The 14,105-nt window shown below is 51.5% G+C and overlaps 1 protein-coding gene across 2 annotated transcripts in view; it reads right to left on the bottom strand.

Moving 5' to 3' along the window:
• Positions 1-5,440, bottom strand: part of LOC138498094 (zinc finger protein 84-like) — a 35,265-nt gene extending 29,825 nt beyond the window's left edge. Inside the window, exons 1-2 of one of the 2 annotated variants that reach the window (XM_069621943.1) lie at positions 5,220-5,440; positions 1,232-1,292 (exon numbers count right to left, since the gene is read on the bottom strand). The gene's annotated coding sequence lies outside the window, so the exon portion shown is untranslated. The remainder of the gene's footprint in view (positions 1-1,231; positions 1,293-5,219) is intronic. The other variant, XM_069621942.1, reaches the window with a different exon arrangement.
• Positions 5,441-14,105: the final 8,665 nt, after the last annotated feature.

The following is a 14,105-nucleotide window of genomic DNA, read 5'->3' as shown; positions in this document are numbered from 1 at the left end:
TCAGGTTACTCTGGCCTAAAACCACAACTCTTAATGCTACACTCACAAAGGCTTTGATACATCAGTGATTGAGACCTTAACAGATGAGGTCCATCCCGCACCCCCCCCTGCCAGGATGGTCCAATATCAGTGTTTAAGATCCCTCACATAGCACGTCATGCAGAGCTTGTTACGTTTATGACTGAATCATGCTGCTGTTAGCAACAGTATCTGCAGGGTGCGAGCTGTGAGAACTTGATGAAGACCTAGGTCCAGTTGATGGAGCCACAACTTGGAGCTTCCCTCCCAAGGCAATTTGTGGGAGAGTGCTTCAAAGTGGGTCGTCATCAGGAATGCACACGGGATGCTAGCCAATAGGGGATCCCAACACCTAACAATCCCATTTGGTCATTTTATCCCATTACTGGCGAAAATAAGTCAATAAATAAGGGATACAGATATTTTCAGGAGCCAGCAATACTCGGATCACCTGACTTGCTAACCGTTCACGTACGTGTGCAAGTGGGCATGTCACTGTCCTCGACTCACCTTCCTTCACAAGCACACGGTCGTCCTTTTCAGACACCTCATGTTGTGACCACCTCTAACGGGTGGGCAGGCAAGGGGAGTGTGCCTAGAAACAAAACACCCACCAGAGTGCAGATATGATGTTCCATTTCATTCAGCCCCTGCCGATTAAGGCTTTACCATCAACCCCTTGCTCCCCAGGTGATCTGCAAAGAGGACAACCGACACTAGGTGTAGCTACCAATGTGACCATTTAATTCACTTTTACAACTCCACTCCTCCACCCACTATAGCAAAGTGCTAAGATCCACCATACAGATTCAATAGCGAATTACCAACAATAGCACGGCACAGAGGAAAGGATTTACATAACGTGTGTATTTGTAGAGTGCACCCCGCTCCCCCACACACATTGGTGTATTTTGGGATTATAGACAGAAGGTAACAGATGTTCATTGTTACAAAACTCAGTGGCTCATTCTGTTAATCCTGGATGGATGAAGGCCTGGGTGGACCGGCAGAGATTCAAACCAGTGACTGAGATCACACACATGGATCCTTCTAGAGAATGCACTAGTCCACTGAGACACCAGGGGGAGGAATGGAGACAAGACAGAAGAGAAGGGGACATGAAGGGAGGGTCCAGGAACGCAGGGTGGGAGACCGGCTATCTCAGAAGCATAGAACAACCTGTGCAGAGAAACAAACTACAGCAGTTATTTACCTTTTGGTGCCTGTGCTTCTTACGTTTTGCAGAGTAGGATGACGCAATATTGTGTGTAGATCTAGAAATTGAAGACATTAGGTTATTAAATGCTAATAATGATATATAATTGAAACGTCCAAACGGGAGCTTCCGTTCTCTCCCCGCCCAGGAATGCATCCTCCATCACATACACAGAAGACAGGATTAACCCGCCCAGGAATGCATCCTCCATCACATACACAGAAGACAGGATTAACTGGAGGTTTACGAGACAACGTAAATAAACACTTGGCCAAAACAGAGGATCACGTTCTCACTCAAAGGAGGAGGACTGAATAGTCGCCGGTCACTCACCTACAGAAAATGATTCCCCAATGATTCCTTAAAAGACATTTCACATTAAACGTAGCATTTGAGGTCCCAGGGAGATAAAAAGGAGCCGATCCACCCTGGACAGTTACTAGTCCAGTTGGTGCCCAGGGTGAAACATTACAACTCACCCCCCCGCGCTCAGCACGCGTGCCACTCTCAAACTACACCCCACAGTTAAGTAACTCCTACCCAATATCAATAAATCACTGCTATACACATGAAAGATATTACATTGCGAGTCAAGAACTTTGCAAAAACGCAAAATGCTAGTGTGGGAGTTTTTTCAGTCAAAGTGTGCCACTTTGATGAGTTGCTTGAATAAAATATCCTTTAAATTGCATTACATTTTATCAAATCCACCACCCCCCCACCCCACAATTGGGTACTATTCAAAGCCTGTCGCAAAAGGAATGAATTGCCATTTGCAACTATGGGCCACTTTATTGATCTTGATCATTTATTTGTATTGCGCTGGTACACAAGTGTTTCAGAGCACAGCAAGGGAGAACAAAAACGACGATCTTACTAGGCCCACTGATATTGAGAACGCGCACGTGCATGGGAGAGGGAAGGGGGAGAAGTGGAAAGTGCTGAGCAAAGGAAAAACAAAAAAGATTAATAAATAAATAATAAAAAGCAACAAACACTGTAGTCCGAGCAAATTTCATACCCCAGTCCGACCCTGGTAGCTGCCAAAAGTGAGTCACGGAGCCTGGGATGTATTCCCAGGGAAGGTGCGGATGGTGGGGAGCACTGTGTGTAGAAAAGTTATCATGAATCATGATAGTTAGCAGGAGAGGCCGGGGCAGTAGCCCGGCCAGGCCCCATTCAAGTCTCCCGGGGAACCTCACAGGTGGGTGGGTACAGACGCCCACAGCACAGTCCCATGTAGAGCTGCAGAACCCTATCAAAGGACAATGCAATGTATGTCGTATGATAGGAAGCCGGAGAGGCCAGATCCAGGCACCAGTCAGGCTTCCGGGGACCCCAAAAACACATGCTCCGGCACCTCACCCCCCCTAAACCGAATAGCCACCATCGTAGAAGTTACACCTCCAAATCCCCCAACTCCTGCAAGGAACTTACAATATCCTTGTCATCCACACAGAGAGGAACCCCATAAATCACTCCCTTACACACCGCACCGCCCTGTTCCGACACAGAAACAGGATGCCTCCCAAGACAACCCAAATCGAATGCCTTATTCCTGGTCACCTCACCCACACCTTTAACCAACAAACGCCCCTCCCCCCTCCACTGATTACCTGGAAAGACTGCACAGCACCAATCCCTTTCCGGACCCACTCTGACACCACAAAAGGGCTAACCCCACTAAGATGCTGATCGCACCCAGTCACCCTTGCCACTTCTGCCCCCTCCAGTCCCAAGGGACCCCTTTGTCAGATACAGTGCCAGCAGCCCCTAGGGTACCCTTGCCTCCCAATGCATCACCCTCCCAGGCGCAGGCCTTACGCCATCTTGCACCCCCACCCCCAGCAACCCCATGCAGACCCCAGGGTACCCTTGCCTCACAATGCATCACCCTCCCAGGCGCAGGCCTTACGCCATCTTGCACCCCCACAGCCTGCAGCCACCTTCTCCAGGTATGTTGGGAGGTGGCGCTGTGATCACTTCGCAGCTAATATATCAGCACAGGCTACTGAGAACGCTAGGGAATACCCCGCGGAGGCCGGAGTCCTATTGACAACCCACCAGAAATGATCACACCAGTTGCTTAAGTGGCAAAATAAAACCGAGTGGGCACGGAAGAAGACCTGCACCTGTTATGATAGCACGGACATAACACTAAGGCTCCATATAGCAGCCTGGGGCAGCTCACATGAAGCTGGACAATAAACTATGAACTGCAGCACTGTACAGTGGGGAACGGGCACCGTTCATGATCTTGCATAATTCTAAACACGCACGTGGAGAGCGGATATTGCCTTGCATTGATTGCAGTATCGGTCACAGACTCGGAGGGGGCGGAATCTGTATAATGGAAAGCCACGAGCAGGGAAGACCCGATGTATTTGTTGCAGGCAATGTCACTGCACCGTGGTTGACAGAGCTGAGTCCATAACCAATCCCAAGTGGCAATAAATCGGGGCAGTAGCCCGGCCAGGCCCCATTCAAGTCTCCCGGGGAACCTCACAGGTGGGTGGGTACAGACGCCCACAGCACAGTCCCATGTAGAGCTGCAGAACCCTATCAAAGGACAATGCAATGTATGTCGTATGATAGGAAGCCGGAGAGGCCAGATCCAGGCACCAGTCAGGCTTCCGGGGACCCCAAAAACACATGCTCCGGCACCTCACCCCCCCTAAACCGAATAGCCACCATCGTAGAAGTTACACCTCCAAATCCCCCAACTCCTGCAAGGAACTTACAATATCCTTGTCATCCACACAGAGAGGAACCCCATGAATCACTCCCTTACACACCGCACCGCCCTGTTCCGACACAGAAACAGGATGCCTCCCAAGACAACCCAAATCGAATGCCTTATTCCTGGTCACCTCACCCACACCTTTAACCAACAAACGCCCCTCCCCCCTCCACTGATTACCTGGAAAGACTGCACAGCACCAATCCCTTTCCGGACCCACTCTGACACCACAAAAGGGCTAACCCCACTAAGATGCTGATCGCACCCAGTCACCCTTGCCACTTCTGCCCCCTCCAGTCCCAAGGGACCCCTTTGTCAGATACAGTGCCAGCAACCCCTAGGGTACCCTTGCCTCCCAATGCATCACCCTCCCAGGCGCAGGCCTTACGCCATCTTGCACCCCCACCCCCAGCAACCCCATGCAGACCCCAGGGTACCCTTGCCTCACAATGCATCACCCTCCCAGGCGCAGGCCTTACGCCATCTTGCACCCCCACAGCCTGCAGCCACCTTCTCCAGGTATGTTGGGAGGTGGCGCTGTGACCACTTCGCAGCTAATATATCAGCACAGGCTACTGAGAACGCTAGGGAATACCCCGCGGAGGCCGGAGTCCTATTGACAACCCACCAGAAATGATCACACCAGTTGCTTAAGTGGCAAAATAAAACCGAGTGGGCACGGAAGAAGACCTGCACCTGTTATGATAGCACGGACATAACACTAAGGCTCCATATAGCAGCCTGGGGCAGCTCACATGAAGCTGGACAATAAACTATGAACTGCAGCACTGTACAGTGGGGAACGGGCACCGTTCATGATCTTGCATAATTCTAAACACGCACATGGAGAGCGGATATTGCCTTGCATTGATTGCAGTATCGGTCACAGACTCGGAGGGGGCGGAATCTGTATAATGGAAAGCCACGAGCAGGGAAGACCCGATGTATTTGTTGCAGGCAATGTCACTGCACCGTGGTTGACAGAGCTGAGTCCATAACCAATCCCAAGTGGCAATAAATCTGATAATCCACTCTCAGTGAAAGACACAAGAACAGCCCACAAGCGCCCACCAGGGGAAATGATCCAGGAGAGGGCACAGCCCACGGACCCGCAGATCCACACCCACAATAAATACTACAACTGAGAAATTCCCGTCAAAAGGATGCAAGGGGCCCTATGGACGTGTACAACGCCACAATGTAAGATGGCGGGCACAACCACAGGGAGAGCGAGCACAGACTTACCAATACCCAACTAGCCACTCTAACCTCCCCGGCGTCGAACACACCCGGCCCGGTGCCTGTTCAGAAACGGCCGCCACTCCCGTAGCCCCCCAGCGCCTCACCCTTCCACCTCGCAGTGCTCCCTCCGAGTCCCCCGAGAGAGAGAAGCCGGAACCTTCGACCAAGTTCCTGTTAGAGGAACGAACCGCTTCACTCATTGCTCCGGAAAACGCACCATGATGACGTATGATGTCACGTGAGCAAGAGTGGGCGGGCCGTTGCTATGGCCAGTTTCTTGGATGGGAACCAGCCACCACCGTAGGATGTCACGTGAGGAAAAGTGGGCGGGCCGTTGCTATGGCCCGTTTCTCGATGGAAACCATCCACCGCCGTAGGATGTCACGTGGGGGAAGGCAAGGCAAGTAGGCAACTAGTATAGCACAAGCGCTGCGGAGAGGGAAGGCGAGGAGAGATGCCTCCATTACAAAGCACATTTCCTATAGTTGCTTCTTAATTGGTGCTTGAGTTTGGTTTATATTGGGGATTGGAAAGCCCAGTTGCGAAGGCGGTGCGTGGGTGGGTGGATGGAAGCGAGCAGCTGTTTCAGGAGCTCGCGGAAAGTGGAGAGAACCGGAGGAGGCTACCCAGGAGACAGTAGCCTTGCCGATAGATAGCAGGAACTTAGCCACGGCTTCCTGGGAACATTCAGGGAGGTTTTCAATGGAGCCGGAGCGTGATTAAGTGGAACGAGGCTTGGAACACACGTTTAGACACGAGAGTCGGCTGGGACACTGTGGAGGGACTCTAGCAGAGGCCCGTTCCTCTATCAGGAACTAGGGACGGCGGCTCTGCTGCAGAGGAGAGGAGACTTTCAGAGAAGGCGGACCCAGGCAGGGCGGAGCGGTGACTGGGTGGAGGGTGCTGGGTTCGAGGAGGAGGAGCGGTCTCTGGAGTCGGATGCAAGGAGTGAGAGTGCTCAGAGGGGGCGGTAAGAATGGGTAAGGGGAAAGGGAAGGTTGGAAAGAAAGGGGGGGTGGAGGAGGAGGAGACAAAGAGGGGGAAGGCATCTTCTGTGAAATTTACACCTGTGGAGGGGGGAAGGGGGGAAATGAGGGACAGCATCACAGCAGATCCCCTCAGAGGGATGATGAAGGGGGGCTGGTCCGGGACATCTCAGGGTCGGGGGTTCCAGAAAAATGCGTTTTGGAGGGGCTGGAAGCCTCAGTGAGCAGTATGTCTGAAGAGAAGATGCAGTCTGATAGTGTGTGGAAGGTAGTGTTGAAACCTGAAAATCGTGACAAGACGTTTCTGGGGGTGAATCTGACAGAGATTGCTAGATGGTTGAAGGCAGCAGTGGGAGATGTTTCCCGGGTACAAGTGGTGGCTGGGGGTCGATTGCTGGTGGAGGGGTCGGATGCTGTTAGCAAAGCAAAGATTCTGGAAATACATTGTCTGGGTAGGCATGCGGTAAGAGTGTTTGATCAAAGTGGAATGTCTTGTAAGGGAGTGCTGTATGGAGTGCCAGTGGTTATGAGTATGTCTGAGGTGGAGGAGCAACTATCAGGAGTGGGGGTGGTGGAGGCGTGGAGGTTGGGGAGGAGGGATGCACATGGGGATGTGGTGTCTACAACTGTGGCAGTGAGATTTGAGAGAACGGAGTGTCCGGAGGTGGTGGAGATGGCTTATCAGAGGTATCGTGTGAAAGCATATGTGGCAATGCCATTAAGGTGTTATAAATGTCAACGATTTGGACATGTGGCGAGAGCATGCAGGAATGAGAGACATTGTGGGAGGTGTGGTGGAGAGCATGATATAAAGGAATGTAAGGTGGGGACTCCGGAGAAATGTGTGAATTGTGGGGGGGAGCATTCTTCCCCGTTTAGGGGATGTGAGAGTTACAGGGTGGCGAGAGAAGTGGTACAGGTGAGGGTGGCGGAAGGTTTGTCTTATGCGCAGGCTGTTGCAAAGGTGAAACCAGTACGGGTAGTGAGTGAGGTGAGTGAGAAAAAGTTGGTGGTGGATGAGGTTGTGGGAAGAAAGAAAGTGCTGGGTGAAGTGAAAGGTGTAGAAATGGTGGTTGTTTCGAAAACTGAGTTTTTGTGTTTTATAGTGAATGTGCTGGATCTGGTTCAGGGGAATGCGTCCATCAGTTCATCAGATCTTACGAAAGGAGTAGTGGAAGCTGGGAGAAGGTTTTTGAATGTTGTAGATGTATCAGAAGAAGATGTGTTTAAGAAGGTTGCTAAAGTGCGGAAGTTGAGTGGGGTGCCGACATGAGGATTTTGCAGTGGAATGCGAGGAGTTTGGTGAGGAATGGACAGGAGTTGAAAGCCGTGTTGTGTGAGGAGTTGAATGTTGACGTGGTTTGTATTCAGGAGACGTGGTTGAGAGGAGATTTGTGATACCAGGTTTTGAGTTGTTTCGTAAGGATAGGTTGGAGGGGAGGGGGGGGGGTGGCTTTAGCAGTTCGAAAGGGGTTGATTGCAAGGGAGATTGTGGTGGATGGAGCAGTAGAGGCGATTGGGGTAGGGATTCGGGTAGGAGGTTCGGAAGTATTGGTGCTGAATTATTATAATCCGTGTGAGGTAGTGGAAGTGGGTGTGTTGACTGGAGTGATAAGAGGACATGTGGGACCGTGTGTTTTGTGTGGCGATTTTAACAGTGCCAACACGTTGTGGGGTAGTGATAGGACAGATATGAATGAAGAATTGTTGGAAGACATGGCGGATGAATTGAGTCTGGTATTGTTGAATGATGGATCGGGTACGAGGTTGGATGTGAGGACTGGGAAGCTGTCGTGCTTGGATCTGACCTGGGTGACTGCTGCAATTGCAGGAGAATGTGATTGGAAGGTGCGTGAGGATGGAGACATGGGGAGTGATCATTCTGCTATTTTGGTAACTGTGAGGGGTGAGGTAGGGGTCAGGTCACGTATGACTGGGAGTCGGTTGAATTTTAAGAAGGCTGATTGGGAGGTGTATAAGGGAGTGTGTCGGGATTTGATTGGTCCAAGGGGAAGAGAGGGGGGATTGGATGAATGGAATGAGCATCTGGTGCAGGGAATGAAAGCAGCGTCTGTGGCAGCAATTCCGGAGGTTGAGAAGGGGAAGGGTGGGAAGATTGAGGTTCCTTGGTGGTCAGTGGAATGTTCAAGAGCAGTGGCGGCACGAAAGAAGGCTAGAGCAAGAGCGGTGAGAACGGGAATGTTGGTGGATTTGGTGGCATATAAGAAGGCTAAGGCGGTGGTGCAGAGGGTGATTAGGGAAAGAAAGAGAGGATATTGGAGAGGCTATTGTGGGTCCCTGGGGAGTGATTCTGGTATGAGTGAGGTTTGGAAACAGTTCAAACGGATGTCCGGATTAATGAGGTCGCAGGGTGGTATGTCTGTGTTATTGAAAGGAGAAGAGGTGATTAGTGAGGATGGGGATAAGGCGAATTTGTTGGGGGAATACTTTGCGGGGGTTCACAGTTCAAGGAACTTCCCAGAAGAGGTGAGGATACGAATGGGTGCGGTAGAGGAGGAAACGCGAGAGGTGGTGGCGAATGTTGGACCTTGGGAGGAGCAATATGAGGTTTAATTTTCGATGGTAGAGTTGAATGGAGCGATTCGGAAGGGGAAGTGGTCTAGCCCTGGGGTGGATGGAATTATGTATGTATTTTTGGAGAAGTTGCCTGAGGAATGTAAGTTGGAGGTATTAGCGTTGTTCAATGAGATCTGGAAGAATGGAGTTTTGCCAAAGATGTGGAAAAGAGCGATTGTAGTGGCGATTTTGAAGAGTGGCAAGGTTCCTACAGAGTGTAAGTCATAGACCCATTGCGTTGACTGTTGTGTTGTGTAAGATTATGGAACGGATGGTGGTTGAGCGATTGGGGTTTTATTTGGAGTCGAATGGATGTTTGAGTGACTTTCAGAGTGGGTTCAGGAGGAATCGGTCGGTGGCTGATCCATTAGTGAGATTAGTGACTGGGGTGGAGGAGGCATTATGTGATGGAGAGTTGGTGGGAGCGTTCTTTTTGGATTTGGAGAAGGCGTATGATATGGTGTGGAAGGGAGGGTTGTTAGTGAGACTGTTGGAGATGGGTGTGAAGGGAAGAATGCTTCGGTGGATCAAGGCATTTTTGGCAGATAGGTCATTTCAGGTGAGAGTGAGGGGGGTGCTGTCTGAAATTTGGAAGATGGAGAATGGGACACCACAGGGGAGTGTGATTAGTGCGATGCTGTTTAATGCGATGGTGGATGGGTTGATTCGAGCTTTGGCGGGAATTGGGTGTCAGGTGGATTTCTTCGCGGATGATGGTGTGGTCTGGGTAAGAGGGCGGTGTTTGTTGTTGGTACAGAGACGGTTGCAAGCTGCGATTGTACGCATTGAGGAGTGGTGTGGGAAATGGGGTTTCTCGGTGTCTGTGGATAAGAGTGTGAGTATGGTGTTCTCAAGGAAAAGAGTGCAGCAGGAGTTGAATTTGGTTTTGAAAGGTGTGAGAGTGAAGAGCGTGGAAGAGTTTCGGTACTTGGGGGTGATTCTGGATAGAAAGTTGAATTGGAATGTGCAAGTGGATGGTGTGGTGGATAAGTGTAAACGCAGGCTGAATTTGTTGAGGGCGGTGACTGGGAAAGAATGGGGTGCGCAACAGAAGTGTTTACGAATGTTGTATAAGGGGTTGATTTTGAGTGTGATGGATTTTGGGTGTCAGGTGTCAGTGGGTTATATGTCGAGTCAGAAGTTGCGGTTAGATAGAGTCCAGGCGAGAGCATTGAGAGTGTGTTCGGGTGTGATGAGGTCCTCCCCAGTGAATGCGGTTCAGGTACTTGTGGGAGAGATGCCATTGGGGTTGAGGAGAGATGCGTTAAATATGAGATGGTGGGTGAAATGTAGTGCGAAGAGTGTGGCTCATCCGGTGCGTGAATGTTTGAAGTATAACTGGAGGTTTGACTATTACAGGGATCGGTGGAGGAGGAAGGGGGGCACTTTTGGGTTTCACATGTGGGAGAAAAGAGTGCAGTGGGGTGTGGGTGATTTGATGATTGTGACAGATACGGATTTGGAGAGAAGGCCGAGGTGGATGATGAGATCTCCAAAGGTGTGTTTGGAGTTAGCGAATGTGGTATCGAAGAAGAGAGGTATGCGGGGTGAGATCAAAGCTTTGGGTCAGGAGTATGTGGCAGGAAAGGAAGGATACAAGGTGTTTACGGATGGTTCAAAGGATCCTATGTCTGGGAGAGTGGGAATGGCGTATTATCTAGAAAGCATTGGGGAGTATAAAATAGGACGACTGACGAATGATGTGTCTATTTGTACGGCCGAGTTGGTGGCGATTGCATTGGTGATTGACAGGGTGTATGAGTTGGGGTATGAGAAAGTGGTGGTGTTCTCAGATTCATTGAGTGGGTTACAGGCGATTGTGGCAGGGGATGGTGATAGGAAGGATGTGATTTTGGACATTAGGATGAAGATTGATCGGTGTGTGTGCGGGGGTATGGATTTGGAGTTGGCGTGGGTACCCAGTCACAGTGGCATTTTGGGAAATGAGTTGGTGGATCTGGCGGCGGGTGAGGGTATGAGGAGGGGAGCGATTGATGTGAGGTTACCTTTGAGTGTGGATGAGGTGAAGGCTGTGATGATGAGACGGGTCCTGGATGAATGGCAGGAGAGGTGGGTGAATGGGGTGAAGGGCAGGTGGATGTTCGGTGTTCGTGGGAAAGTGTCGGTGAAGGTGGATGCAGGGAGTTCAGAATGGAGGAGGGGGGAGGGGGTGATGCTGAATCGGTTGAGGATAGGTCATGTGGGGCTGAACGACTGTCTATTTCGAATAGGGAAGCGTGAATCAAGGGACTGTGCGGTGTGTGGGGTACCTGAAACGGTGGGACATTTTTTGATTAGGTGTGAAAGACATGTTACGGAAAGAGAATTGATGAGGGTTTGGTTGAATGCGTTGGGAGTGGCTGAGCTGAGTGAGAGGATTATACTGGGAGGTGATGGGGAGAGAGGCAGGAGGAGGAGTAGTGTGTTGGATTTTGTGAGGCAGACAGGGAGATGGGAGGAGTTGTAAGCTTAAATGGAGCCAAATAATAATTAGTGGGTACGGTGCACATCATCCTATAGGATGGGGAAGCGCCTGCGTGGGTCCGCCCACGCTTCCGATAATTAAGAAGAAGAAGGATGTCAACTGAGGAAGAGTGGGCGGGCCGTTGCTATGGCCCATTTCTCGGATGGGGAATGGCCACTAATGCGAGGGTAGCGACTAGTTCCCATCCGAGAAAAGGACCATAGGAACGACCCGCCCACTCTTCTTCACGTGACCTCTGATGTCATCCGTGTGATTTCCGGAGCAGTGAAGCGCTTCCGGAGCACGTTTAGTGAGCGGCCCAGGGCTGAGCGGGTATTCTGAAAGCTCTGGCTGCTGGTGCAAGTGCAACCGGACTCGGCTTGCCTTTGCCTTGCAGCGGATGGGGTGGGCATTTTCCTTGAGACCCTGCCTGCCTTTGCCTCGCAGCGGATGGGGTGGGCATTTTCTTGGGACCCTGCCTGCCTTTGTCTTGCAGCGGATGGTGTGGGCATTTTCCTTGGGACCCTGCCTGCCTTTGCCTCGCAGCGGATGGGGTGGGCATTTTCCTTGGGACCCTGCCTGCCTTTGTCTCGCAGCGGATGGGGTGGGCATTTTCCTTGGGACCCTGCCTGCCTTTGCCTTGCAGCGGATGGGGTGGGCATTTTCCTTGGGACCCTGCCTGCCTTTGCCTTGCAGCAGATGGGGTGGGCATTTTCCTTGGGACCCTGCCTGCCTTTGTCTTGCAGCGGATGGGGTGGGCATTTTCCTTGGGACCCTGCCTGCCTTTGCCTTGCAGTGGATGGGGTGGGCATTTTTCTTGGGACCCTGCCTGCCTTTCGCAGCGGATGGGGTGGGCATTTTCCTTGGGACCCTGCCTGCCTTTCGCAGCGGATGGGGTGGGCATTTTCCTTGGGACCCTGCCTGCCTTTGTCTTGCAGCGGATGGGGTGGGCATTTTCTTGGGACCCTGCCTGCCTTTGTCTTGCAGCGGATGGGGTGGGCATTTTCCTTGGGACCCTGCCTGCCTTTGCCTCGCAGCGGATGGGGTGGGCATTTTCCTTGGGACCCTGCCTGCCTTTGCCTCGCAGCGGATGGGGTGGGCATTTTCTTGGGACCCTGCCTGCCTTTGCCTCGCAGCGGATGGGGTGGGCATTTTCCTTGGGACCCTGCCTGCCTTTGTCTTGCAGCGGATGGGGTGGGCATTTTCCTTGGGACCCTGCCTGCCTTTGCCTTGCAGCGGATGGGGTGGGCATTTTCCTTGGGACCCTGCCTGCCTTTGCCTTGCAGCAGATGGGGTGGGCATTTTCCTTGGGATCCTGCCTGCCTTTGTCTTGCAGCGGATGGGGTGGGCATTTTCCTTGGGACCCTGCCTGCCTTTGTCTTGCAGCGGATGGGGTGGGCATTTTCCTTGGGACCCTGCCTGCCTTTCGCAGCGGATGGGGTGGGCATTTTCCTTGGGACCCTGCCTGCCTTTGTCTTGCAGCGGATGGGGGGGGCATTTTCCTTGGGACCCTGCCTGCCTTTGCCTCGCAGCGGATGGGGTGGGCATTTTCCTTGGGACCATGCCTGCCTTTGCCTTGCAGCGGATGGGGTGGGCATTTTCCTTGGGACCCTGCCTGCCTTTGTCTTGCAGCGGATGGGGTGGGCATTTTCCTTGGGACCCTGCCTGCCTTTGCCTTGCAGCGGATGGGGTGGGCATTTTCCTTGGGACTCTGCCTGCCTTTGTCTTGCAGCGGATGGGGTGGGCATTTTTCTTGGGACCCTGCCTGCCTTTGCCTTGCAGCGGATGGGGTGGGCATTTTCCTTGGGACCCTGCCTGCCTTTGGTTTTCAGCGGTTGGGGTGGGCATTTTATTTTGGATACCGGGAACGTTTCTACGAGACCCTGGAGTGTCTGACTTCGTCTTGTCTGAGCGGCAAGGCTCTTGCTGCAGGAGCAGCAGCAATCCGTGTGCTCTTGGTGTCAAGAACAGCAGCAATCCGTGTGCTCTTGGCTGCAGGGGGGTGCAGTCAAAGTTTCGAAATACAATAGTTTCGAAACAAAAGGATCGAACAAAAAAAAATTTGAATGCATTTTTTTTATGTACCTTTTTTTTCCGTATAGTAAAATTAGTTTTTTTTTTTTTTTACCCCAAAAAAAAAACATGCATTCGAAAAAATATTTTTAGATCCTTATTTCGACACTATGCCTGTCGAAACTATCACTATGAACCGGCTGCAGGAACAGCAGCAATCCGTGTGCTCTTGGTCTCAAGCACAGCAGCAATCCATGTGGTCTTGGTCTCAAGAACAGCAGCAATCCATGTGCTCTTGGTCTCAAGAACAGCAGCAATCTGTGTGCTCTTGGTGGAAGAAGCAGCAGCGATCCATCTCTTGGCTGCAAGAACATCTGCCATCCGTGTGCTCTTGGTCTCAAGAACAGCAGCAATCTGTGTGCTCTTGGCGGAAGAAGCAGCAGCGATCCATCTCTTGGCTGCAAGAACATCTGCCATCCGTGTGCTCTTGGTCTCAAGAACAGCAGCAATCTGTGTGCTCTTGGTCTCAAGAACAGCAGCAATCCAACTACACTAGCCTTTCTATTGCGGATAACATCATCATTGTCCAAAAGAAAGTGAAGACCCTTGGAGTTGTTCTGGATGAAGAGCTATCCATGAAATCTCATGTCTCCAGCATAGGATCCAGCTGCGGACTAATTAACAAGCGAATAGGATACATCTGCCCATTTATCACTGAAAAAACTGTGCTCTTCTATCCTCAGCACTGATAAATTCTCGAGAAGACTATTGCAATAGTCTTCTATCTGGTACCAAAGCTACGAACGTCCAATCCTTACAGGTGGCCCAGAACAATGCTGTGCGCACTAT

Source organism: Ambystoma mexicanum, chromosome 5q (assembly GCF_040938575.1).
Source record: "Ambystoma mexicanum isolate Mex_15411 chromosome 5q, UKY_AmexF1_1, whole genome shotgun sequence".
Classification (NCBI taxonomy): domain Eukaryota; kingdom Metazoa; phylum Chordata; class Amphibia; order Caudata; family Ambystomatidae; genus Ambystoma; species Ambystoma mexicanum.
Note: the sequence above shows the minus strand (reverse complement) of the source record. Positions and strands in the feature narration are given on the sequence as shown.